This window comes from Papio anubis, chromosome 14 (assembly GCF_008728515.1).
Source record: "Papio anubis isolate 15944 chromosome 14, Panubis1.0, whole genome shotgun sequence".
Taxonomy (NCBI): Eukaryota; Metazoa; Chordata; class Mammalia; order Primates; family Cercopithecidae; genus Papio; species Papio anubis.
Genome location: NC_044989.1, coordinates 74,900,341 through 74,910,973, shown reverse-complemented (window position 1 = coordinate 74,910,973; position 10,633 = coordinate 74,900,341). Strand labels below are relative to the sequence as shown.

The following is a 10,633-nucleotide window of genomic DNA, read 5'->3' as shown; positions in this document are numbered from 1 at the left end:
CCCCCTCAAAAAGGGGCCAATGGTCGGGCCGCCTTCTTCCTCCAGTCAATCGGGATTGAGTGGAGGCGGGGCTGAGGGGAGGACAGGCCTAACCCAGGCAGAGGCGGAGCTAGACCCAGGTGAAGGTGGGAGTTCTGCCTCGGAAGTCGGCTGGGGCTGCCACTCAGGGACCTCGAGTAGCGAGTCTGTCCCGGCCACCCCAAAAACTCAAATGCCCATAGCTGTACTAATAAGGAAAACTTACTAATAAGAGGACGTGGATACATGCACCAAGTTTCTCAAAATTAATACTTTGCAAGCATTTAAGGACAGCTGCTTATGTGCTGGGCAGGCACAGAGTAACGCGCGCACACATACACGATTGTGCAGAAAATACTAAAAATCACAGCCCTTGCCCTAGGGAGTTCACACTGTAGTGGGGCTTCCAAATGTAAACAAATAACTGCAAATAGATAATTGCAATACGAAGCAATGCATGTTTGCTATAATAACGTGCAGAAGGACCAGGTTAGAAGAGGTGACATTTCAACTGAGTCTTCTAGGGTTGGTAGGACTTTGAGGGCGAGGAACAAAGACTACCTTTGGGCATATCCACTTGGATATCCTACAAACAAGGCAAGCATAGGTCCTGAGCATAACTCACCATCTCCTTCATCCCAACCCTAGCTCCTTCTTCAGCCACTTAGTCTGCATTTAGCAGGTAATCTTTGCTTTCTTCTTTTTCACCCCCATTGTATTAGTTATCTAGGCTGCAAAACAAATGTAACAAATTAACCTCAGAATTTGGTGGCTTAAAACAAACACAAACAAAAGACATGGTCCCTGAATTCGAATTGCTTAGCCTAGAGGGAAAATCAGACATTTGGAATAAACTTTTATTATCTCTCACAGTTTCTCTGCGTCAGAAATTTAGGAGTAGTTTAGCTAGATGGTCTGGCTCCAAGTCTCTCACAAGATTACAGTCCAGATATCAAATGGGGCAGCAGTCCACTGAAGGCTTGCCTGGGGCTGGAGGATCCACTTCCAAGATGGCTGACTTCCATGCCTGCCAAATTGGTAGTGGCTGTTGGCAGTAAGTGAAGGTTGTTCTCCACATGCATTTCTCCATGGGGGTGATTTAATGTCTTCACAAAATGGGCTGACTTCCTCAGTGAAAGTGATCAAAAAGAACAAGGCAAAAGAGCAAATGATATATTTGTGACCTAGCCTCAGAAGTAACACACAATCACTCTGCCATATTTTACTTGTCACACAGGCCAGCCCTGATGCACTGTGGAAGGGGACTTCATCAGGTAGTATACAGGGATTTCAGTGGGAACAAGGATTTCAGCCTCCTTTCCTGGAGACTAGCTACCATGCCCATATGTAAGAAGTCACTATGTCCTTATAAATCCGACTAAAAAATAACTTAAATCCATCCTTTTCTTTCCATTATCATCATCGTTCAGTACATCATCATCATTCACCTGGACTGTATGATAGTTCATTTAAAAAACAAAAACCTTACCTCCAATCCCTCCCCTTCCAGACTGCCATCAGGATAATCTTTCTAAAGTGCAAGTACTAGTTCTAGTTTATTCTTTCAACAGTTATTAAGGGCCTACTATATGCCTGGCATTTTACTAAGTACTAGAGATAAGAAGATTAAGACATGGTCCCTTGGCTGGGCATGGTGGTTCAGACCTGTAATCCTAGCACTTTGGGAGGCTGAGGCAGGAGGATCACTTGAAGACGAGTTCGAGACCAGCCAGGTCAACATAGTGAGACCCTGTCTCTGCAAAATAATAATAATAGCAAGTGGCACACACCTGTAGTCCCAGCTACTCAGGAGACTGAGGCAGGAGGATCACTTGAACCCAGGAGTTCAAGGCTGCAGGGAGCTACGATCACACCATTGCACTCCAGCCTTCCTAAAAAAAAAAAAAAAAAAAAAAAAAAAAGACCTGGTCCCTGATTTCAAATTGCTTAGCCTAGAGGGAAAATCAGGCATTTGGGATCAGCACTTCAAATCGTCTCTCTGAAATCTTCTTTCTAAAACCAACCTCAACATAATGGAAGCCCCTGTCCACCCCCCTGCACCCCCATCTGAGTTTCTTCCTCTAGCACCACTATATGCCTTTCCTAAGCTGCTTCTCATCAGTCTAGCCTAGGCCTTAGTCCCTTCTCTGAACATCATTTATTGGTTATTTTGTCTTTTGATTTTTTTCAAAAATCTTTTTCCAATTTTTTTGCATATGAAAAAACATACAACAAGAGCTTCATTTTACATTGCAACCTAATCACACTTAAGTACATGCATTCATGTACTTAATGTACATATTAGTGAGTTAAATTTTTAGCAAAGTCATACTTACATCATATTTACCTTTACTTCAGGAGCTAAATTCTCATTTTTTTCCCCTATCATGTTGCATTTTATTCTACTCCATTTTTTTAAATGCTGGTTGCAGCCCACTAAATTGATTTTACTACTCATTAATGAGTTGAGATCCCCACTTTGAAAAAAAAAAAAACTCACTGTTCTATGTAGTCTCATTCATACTAATTTAGTTAACAATGATTTTATGAATCTACATTTCCAGGCAATATCTTTCTCTTCAGCTTCTGACACACACATCCAAGAGCCTAGTGGACATTTCCACATAATGTAAGCACAGGCACCTTGATTTCAACATGCCCAAAACTGAAGTGTCATCCCCACCCTCATAGCATCCTGGTAATTGTGTAGATGCTAAAACCAATGTTTCCCATCTCTATACATAGTACTACTGTCTTTCCAGCTGTCTAAGCCAGAGACTTTGCATTCGTTTATTCAACAAGTATTCATTGAATGCCTACTGTGTTCTAGGCCCTGTCATTTTGGATTCCTCCTAATCAATCGAATCAATCACAAAGGCCTGTTAATTTTAACTCCTAAATATTTCCTCCCACATCTCTGCGTCCCCTCTACCAACACCCTAATTCAAGCAACTATCTTCTCTTGCCTGGGCTACTTCCTACTCTAGTCTTATCCCTGTGCCCCGCTGCCACCACCCCAATTTTAGCCCCCAATCCATTCCTTTTAAGTCAGGAAAGGCAGGGAGAACGTTCTCTCCAGTACACAAATCAGATCATGTCACTCTTCTGCTTAAACACTTCAGTTTATCTCCCCATTCTAGCCCACTCCATTTTTGCTATGAGATAAGATCCAAAGTCTTTAATATAGTCCACAGATCGTATATGTTCTGGCCCTTTGCCTAACTCTACTGCTTCATCTTTGCCACTCCTCTTCCACATACTATACTCCAGACTGGAGTATAGTTCAGCAAGACTGTTGGGAAATCATCAAGCCAATGTTGGCCATTAGAGGAGTGCTGTGTGAGGACTGCATTGTTTCCCAGGAATGGGTCTGCCTCAGTATCTCGACCACATTCAGTCAGTGGCTGGGAAGAGGGCCTCCATGGAAATGTGGCAGTAGATTTCTAAGGCAGCAGCTGATGCCCTTGGTCAGTTACACTCCTTGTAGTTTAAAGTCTGCAAGGTGCTTTCTCATGACCATTATAGTTTGTCACCCTCAGAAAACAATTCTTATGTCATAGTCTCCATTTCTGGTACAGTTCTTTGCATATTTTTAATAAATGCTATAGAGGGTACAGAAAGAAATTAATAGTAGGTAAGAGCAATAGGTGGTATGGTTTGGAGTGAGGCTAGTGCTCAAGTTTGAATGTGTCCTCCAAAGTTCATTTGCTGGAAACTTAATACCCAATGGAACAGTGTTCAGAGGTAGGTCCTAATAAGAGGTGATTAGGTCATAAGGGCTCTACCCCCATAAATGGATTAATGTCATTATCTTGGAAGTAAGTTAGTTACTGAAAGGGTGGGTTTGTTGTAAAAGTGAGTTCAGCTCCCTGTTGCTGTCTTGCTCTTTTGTACTCCCTTGCCCTTCTGCTTTCTGCCATGGGATGACACAGAAAGAATGCCCTCACTAGATGTGGGATTCTCAACCTTGGATTTCTACCCTCCAGAATTTAAGAATACATTTCCTTTATTTATAAATTACTTGTTCTGTGGTATTCTGGCACAGCAACACAAAGGGGAGTAAGACAGTTAATGTTGGGGTTGAGCCTAGTAAGGTAGGTGGGGTCAGTTATAATGGACCCTTTAACCAAAAAGGAAACATAAGCCGTTTTTAAGACAAAGAATATGATCAAAATATTTTTACAAGGACAATTCTAACATCAGTGGAAAGGATAATCTGGAGATTAGAGACAGGAAGGCTAATTTGGACTATATGGGGGGAAGAGCGATTGAGAAGCTACCCTTTCAACAGAAACACAGGAACTCTCTTGTATATCAGATTATAGTGTTTAAAAAAGACACAAGTTAAATAGTTCTGTTCTTACCCTGAGGAACAGTTGATAGGAGCAAAATGGTTTAGTGGGGCTAGAATACAAGCAGGTGACTCTTTTCCTGTTGAAACATGTAACCTATCCTGTGCCATTCATTGAAATACTGTCCCACCCCACCTCCAACCTGCATCTAGGCAATGAACTGAGAAAATAATAATAATAAAGAAAACAAGGAAAACTGCTTGTACATTTCTAGCTTGGAAGTAGCATTCTCTTTCCCTCTCCTGTGGACTAATTCAGAGAATTCCTTTTTAACCAGACAGAGTTGAAGACCCAGACCAACCAACTGTTAAGGACCAGGACGCTCCTACCCCATCTGGAGTTCGTCAAAGGGACTATGGGAATCAACCTCAAATAAGCGAGAATGAATATGAAGACAGGGACAGACCCTCTTGGAATACAGGAGTTTGAAAAGACTTTAAAAAACTTTCTGAAGGTAGCCTATAACTTCCATGAGGGCAGGGACCATCGTCTGTACATCCACTGTACTCCAGTCCTAGCACAGTGCACGGCACGTAATGTGCCCACCACAGATGTTTAGTGAACAAAATAGCGACTAGCTGAAGGAAATGATGTGGAAGGGAAAAGTTAAAACAAATAACACGGTCGGTGGGGGCGCTACTGGGATGTTTCAGGGAGGGAAGCGGTAGAAAAAGAAAAAATGTCAGGTTTAGCACAGTATTTCCAACAAATAGACAAAATTCTACCTAAGGGACAAAGAATGACTGTTCTCAGGGCGTCTAGGGACTTGGAGACCGTTTTCCTGAAGCGTCACCTGAAGCGCACCCTGAGGCGGCCGGGCCCCGCCTTGCCCGCAGTAAGACTCCCACCCAGCCGCGCGGGCCTAACGGGGGCGCCTCCGAACGCGCAGGCGCACGCTGAGAGTCCGGAGGACCAGGTGAAGAGGCTTCAGCCTTCCGAAGACAGGGCCGCTTCTCCACGCCTCGGGGAGGGAGGGCAGCTGAGGGCAGCCGAGAGCAGCTGGCACCACTTCGCAGGCTGGGCGTGGGCCGAGCTCGGGCCAGTCCTCAGGCAGGTGTTGGCTGCGCGGGCCGTGGCGAGTGCTGGGGCAGGACTGACGCCCAGAGAGAGGCTCCGAAATCGCTGTCGGGTCATCCCTCCGCATACTGTGCTGGGCGGCCAGGCCTGCGCGGAGTCTGGGCCCGGAGCTTCCTCCGCGGGACCCCCAGGCCCGAGGGCCGGGCTGCTGATCCGTCAGGCACGGTAGGCCCCATGCCGAGGGACCACGAGGATTCAGGGGGCCACGATAATTTTTTTTTTCTTCTGGTTTTGCTTTGTTTTTGAGGCGGAGTTTCACTCTTGTCGCCCAGGCTGGAGTGCAATGGCGTTCTCTCGGCTCACTGCAACCTCCGCCTCCCGGGTTCAAGCGGTTCTCCTGCCTCAGCCTCCTGAGTAGCTGGAATTACAGGCTCCCGCCACCACGCCCTGCTAGTTTTTAATATTTTTAGTAGAGACGTGGTTTCACTATGTTGGCCAGGCTGGTCTCGAACTCGTGACCTTGTGATCCGCCCGCCTAGGCCTCCCAAAGTGCTGGGATTACAGGCGTGAGCCACCGCGCCCGGCCACGAGAATGTTTTCATTTCGTTTAAAGTGAACTTGTAAAGTCAAATAAAGTGTTTTGATTTTTTTCTCACATCAGGAGGGGAAAATGAGATTTTTAGGGCCTACAAAATCCATTAACTTCTTTTAATCTTTTTTTAATGGAGGAAAGGGCCCACGAAATCTTTAATGGGGCCCTGCCGTAGGGAGAACCATTGAATCATTTATCACGTGACAAAGTGAACGAGGGCACGTAAACGGGCCCTAACCTAGAAAGCTCAGCACGGAACAGAACATCCACCGAGAGAGACACAGCGAGAGGCCTATCTGTGAGAGGTGGATCTCCCGGGTTGCGGGCAGGGGAGGGCCTGGCGTGAGGATGGAGATTTGGGCAGAAGGCACAAGCAACTTTAGGGCCAGGGTAAAGAATTTGGATTTTGTTTCCAGTGGTGTAATTGGAAGTCCTTGGAGAGTTTTTAGTTTGGGTGTAACTTGGTGGTTTTGGGTGGTTCAAGGCCCAGTTCCAGTTTTAACCAGTTTGCAGGGAGAAATCATTAAGCGAGTGTTCCTGGCAAAAGTGGAGAGTGTAGGGTCAAAATAAGGTCAGATCCTGTTTAGTACTATGCCCAGACACATCAGATGCATGAATTGATGATGTTTGAGGATGTAAGGAAGACAGCTGCCTCTTACCTCATTTAAAATACAGTCTTCCAATTGCACATTAGTGTGGGATTGAAAAATGACTGCAAGCTGAAACCATTCAAAGAGATCTTAAACACCAATGGGAAAAATTACAGTCGTTCTATAACCTTGAAAAATTGTCAAAACACTAAAACTTTCTTACTAAGTATATAGGGAAATGTAAAACAGTAAAACTTTCATACACTAACTTAAAACATTAGAAACATTGAAAGCTAAAGTGTTTTGTTGAAAAAAAATTATCAAGAGTAGTTCGAACAGTACTTGTTTTCTTCTCATAGTAAAACTTGTGAGAGCAAACATTTTTTGTGTGTCTTGGCAAACTCATACTTCTAAGTTTGGGTCAATTTCCTACATTTTATCCTTTGTACCTTCAATTTTGTAAAATATCTCTGAAAGTTTCTTTAATAATGAAGCTTTTTGCCAGTGACCCTTTCTGTAGGACGTCTTCATCCTTTTCATCACAATGACTTTCCTCAAGTATGTTGATAAGTTTGCCTTCTCGAAATTCCTCTGGCTGCTTCTCTAGAGTCTATCAAATGGAGGCAGTGTCAACACTCTCATAGTCAGCTGTTTCTCCTTTAACTCCACTTATGTTAGATTCAGATTTCACTCTCAGCATTATCATTTTTTATTTCTTTGCTGCTCTTTTTATTGGCTAATTTCCTCCTTCAATTTTCATTTTTGTAAAACATCACGTGGGCTTATCACTAGGAGACAAGGAGGCGACACAACTATGCACTTTGCTGTCTGCGCTTTAACCGAATAACGGATCTGCAGTGACCAGTCACCAAAAGACTTTGAAAGAAGTGATGTAATTAATTACTGATCATGATGCACTGATCACTATATTATATCAGTACACGATATCAGTATACTATACTATTGATACTGATAACTATGTAATAATTTGTGAACTGAAGAGCTAGATACTACTTTATGTAATTACAGTTAATATTCCATGGTAACTGAAATTTGAACTGTGTTGTTGGAGAACTGATGTTAATTAACTAAACTGTAGTAACTGAAATCTATATACTGGAACCATGCAAAATGAGGACTGCCTCTACTTTAAAATGGCATTTTCAGAAGTGAGAGATGGAGATGGATAATTAAATTTAATTACACATTAAATAAGGCCTCTAACTGCCTATTTGTGTGAATTTCTCTGTGTCAGCTTCAAGTTCAGCATTCCATGTAGAAATTGGCCCCATGTACTTAAAGTACAGTTTAAAAATATGTTATGTGCTTTCTTGGTAAATACATTAGTAATTGATTTGGATTTCTGGTTCAAGATAACTTTCAACAGATTAGCATATTCATTCATTTATTTTTCTAGCTGTATCCAGCACATAATTGGAACTCAGTTTTTAAAAATGTTGAATGAACAAATGCTGACTTCCGCCATTCAAAAAGGGAAGTTTGAAGTGAATAACTTCACAAATTCATCTGGGGAAATACATCTATCTATGTATTCTTAGATCATTTTTAAAGATTCTAAATTCCAAAGTGTTTCTGAAAATTATCGTAATTATCTTTCTCTTGGTCACAGGGGAAATCACAGAAGCTTTAATTTTCCCTACATTCTTTAGCTAAAAACAATTATATAGAATGATTTTAGTTCTCAGAGGTGGGGACATATTTTTTAGCTAATTTTTTTATCGTGTTTCTTTTATGTTTTCTTTTGATTGTCCTAATGTTCTTTTAAAAATATTTTTATTATTAAATATAACATATATATAGAAAATGTCATAAAACATGACTGTATAGTTAAATAGTATAAAGTGAACACCCAATATCCACAATAAATATCAAGAAATAGAACATTAGGCTGGAAGTGGTGGCTCATCCTGTAATCCCAGTACTTTGGGAGGCCAAGGTGGGAGTATCGCTTGAGCCCAGGAGTTTGAGACCAGCCTGGGCAACATGGCAAAACCCTGTCTCTACCAAAAAAAAACACACACAAAAATTAGCAAGGCATTGTGGTGCATGCCTGTAGTGCCAGGTACTTAGGATGCTGAGGTAGGAGGATCACTTGAGCCTGGGAGGTAGAGGTTGCAGTGAGCTGAGATTGGGCCACTGCTGCACTCCAACCTAGGTGGTGGAGTAAGACCCTATCTCAAAAAAAAAAAAAATTTGAACATTACCAACACCCTAGGACCCCCTTCTTTTGTCTCTTCTTATCATAATGCCTTCATTCCTTCATAGGGAAAATCACTACTGTCATTTTTGTGATAATAATTTCTTTGCTTTTCTTTATAGTTTTATCACTGTGTATGCTTCTCTAAACAATATAGCTACTTTTGCTTATTTTTTAAAATCTATGTAGATGAAATCATGCTACATGTGTATGTGTTCTTTGTGTCTTGCTGCTTTTACTCAATATTATGTTTCTTAGAATCATCCACGTTGCCACATGCAACTGTAGTTCATTCATCTTCATTGCTGTATGTGGAAATATACTATGATTTATCCTTTTTAATGCAGATTGACATTTGTGTTTTTTTCAGTTTTGGGTAATTGTGAATAAGATTGTTACTAATAGTCTTGGCTGCTATGATCTGACTTTTTTCATGTATCCTGGTATATATGATTATTTAAAGATTATATGATTAAGAACAAAAAAATCCAAAAAGTTCTACAGATAAATTATTATAATTAGTAAGAGAGTGCAGCAAGGTTGTTAAATATAAAATCAATATACAAAAATTAATTATAGGCCGGGCGCGGTGGCTCAAGCCTGTAATCCCAGCACTTTGGGAGGCCGAGACGGGCGGATCACGAGGTCAGGAGATCGAGACTATCCTGGCTAACACGGTGAAACTCCGTCTCTATTAAGAAATACAAAAAACTAGCCAGGCGAGGTGGCGGGCGCCTGTAGTCCCAGCTACTCGGGAGGCTGAGGCCGGAGAATGGCGTGAACCCGGGAGGTGGAGCTTGCAGTGAGCTGAGATCCGGCCACTGCACTCCAGCCTGGGCGACAGAGCGAGACTCCGTCTCAAAAAAAAAAAAAAAAAAAAATTAATTATAGCTGGGCACAGTGGTTCATGCCTATAATCCCAGCACTTTGGGTGGCAGAGCCGGTTGGATTGGTTGAGCTCAGAAGTTCAAGACCAACCTGGGCAACATAGCAAGACCCCATCTCTATAAAAAATTGTTTTAATTAATTATATTTTTATACATTAGCAACAAACTAAAAATGAAATTTAAAAATATGAGAAAGGGAGAGAAACTTTGTCATCGGTAGTTCTTTGAAATGTAAATTAATATTTAAAAATTAACAGATCCCTAAGACTAAAATTTGACAACAGACAAGGAGATCTTTTGGGAAAAATTATAAAGCTGTAGATTATTTTAGATTTTCTATGTACGCAGTCATTGGCACACAATGACAGTTTTCTTTCTTCCATTGCAATGCCTTTTATTTATTTGTCTTACCTCATTACTACCTTCACTATAATGCTGAATAGAAGTGATGATAGCATGCTCCTTGTCTTGCATGGAAAGCGTTCAACATATCACCATGAAGAATGATGTTTGCTCTCCATTTTTGTAAATACATTTTATCAGATTATTCCTATCACCTTTTCTTACTCAGTCTTTATCATGCACAAATGTTGGGTTTTAAACGGAGGCTTTTCTTTGCACCTATTGGGATGATCATATCATTTTTCTCATTTACTTATTTAATGTGATGAATGATGTGATTGATATTCTAATGTTATGTCAACTTTATGTTCTTGGGATAAACTCAACTTGGTCCTGCTGTTATTCGTTTTATATAGTATTAGTTTCAATCTCTCAATATTTTATTTAGAATTTTTACAAGTTTATGGGTGAGATTATCCTATAATTTTTTTTCTTACTACACCTTTATCTGGTTTCACTTTCTTTTTTTTTTTTTTGAGATGGAGTCTCACTCAGTCGCCCAGGCTGGAGTGCAGTGGCGTGATCTCGGCTCACTGCAAGCTCCGCCTCCCGGGTTG

General features: G+C 41.5%; 1 protein-coding gene across 3 annotated transcripts in view; it reads left to right on the top strand.

Annotated features, from left to right (window-relative positions):
* The first annotated feature begins 5,877 nt into the window (after positions 1–5,877).
* M1AP (meiosis 1 associated protein) overlaps positions 5,878–10,633 on the top strand; it is a 96,786-nt gene continuing 92,030 nt past the window's right edge. For 2 of the 3 annotated variants that reach the window (XM_021924997.2, XM_009184490.2), the window contains exon 1: positions 5,878–6,284. The gene's annotated coding sequence lies outside the window, so the exon portion shown is untranslated. The remainder of the gene's footprint in view (positions 6,285–10,633) is intronic. The other variant, XM_009184491.2, reaches the window with a different exon arrangement.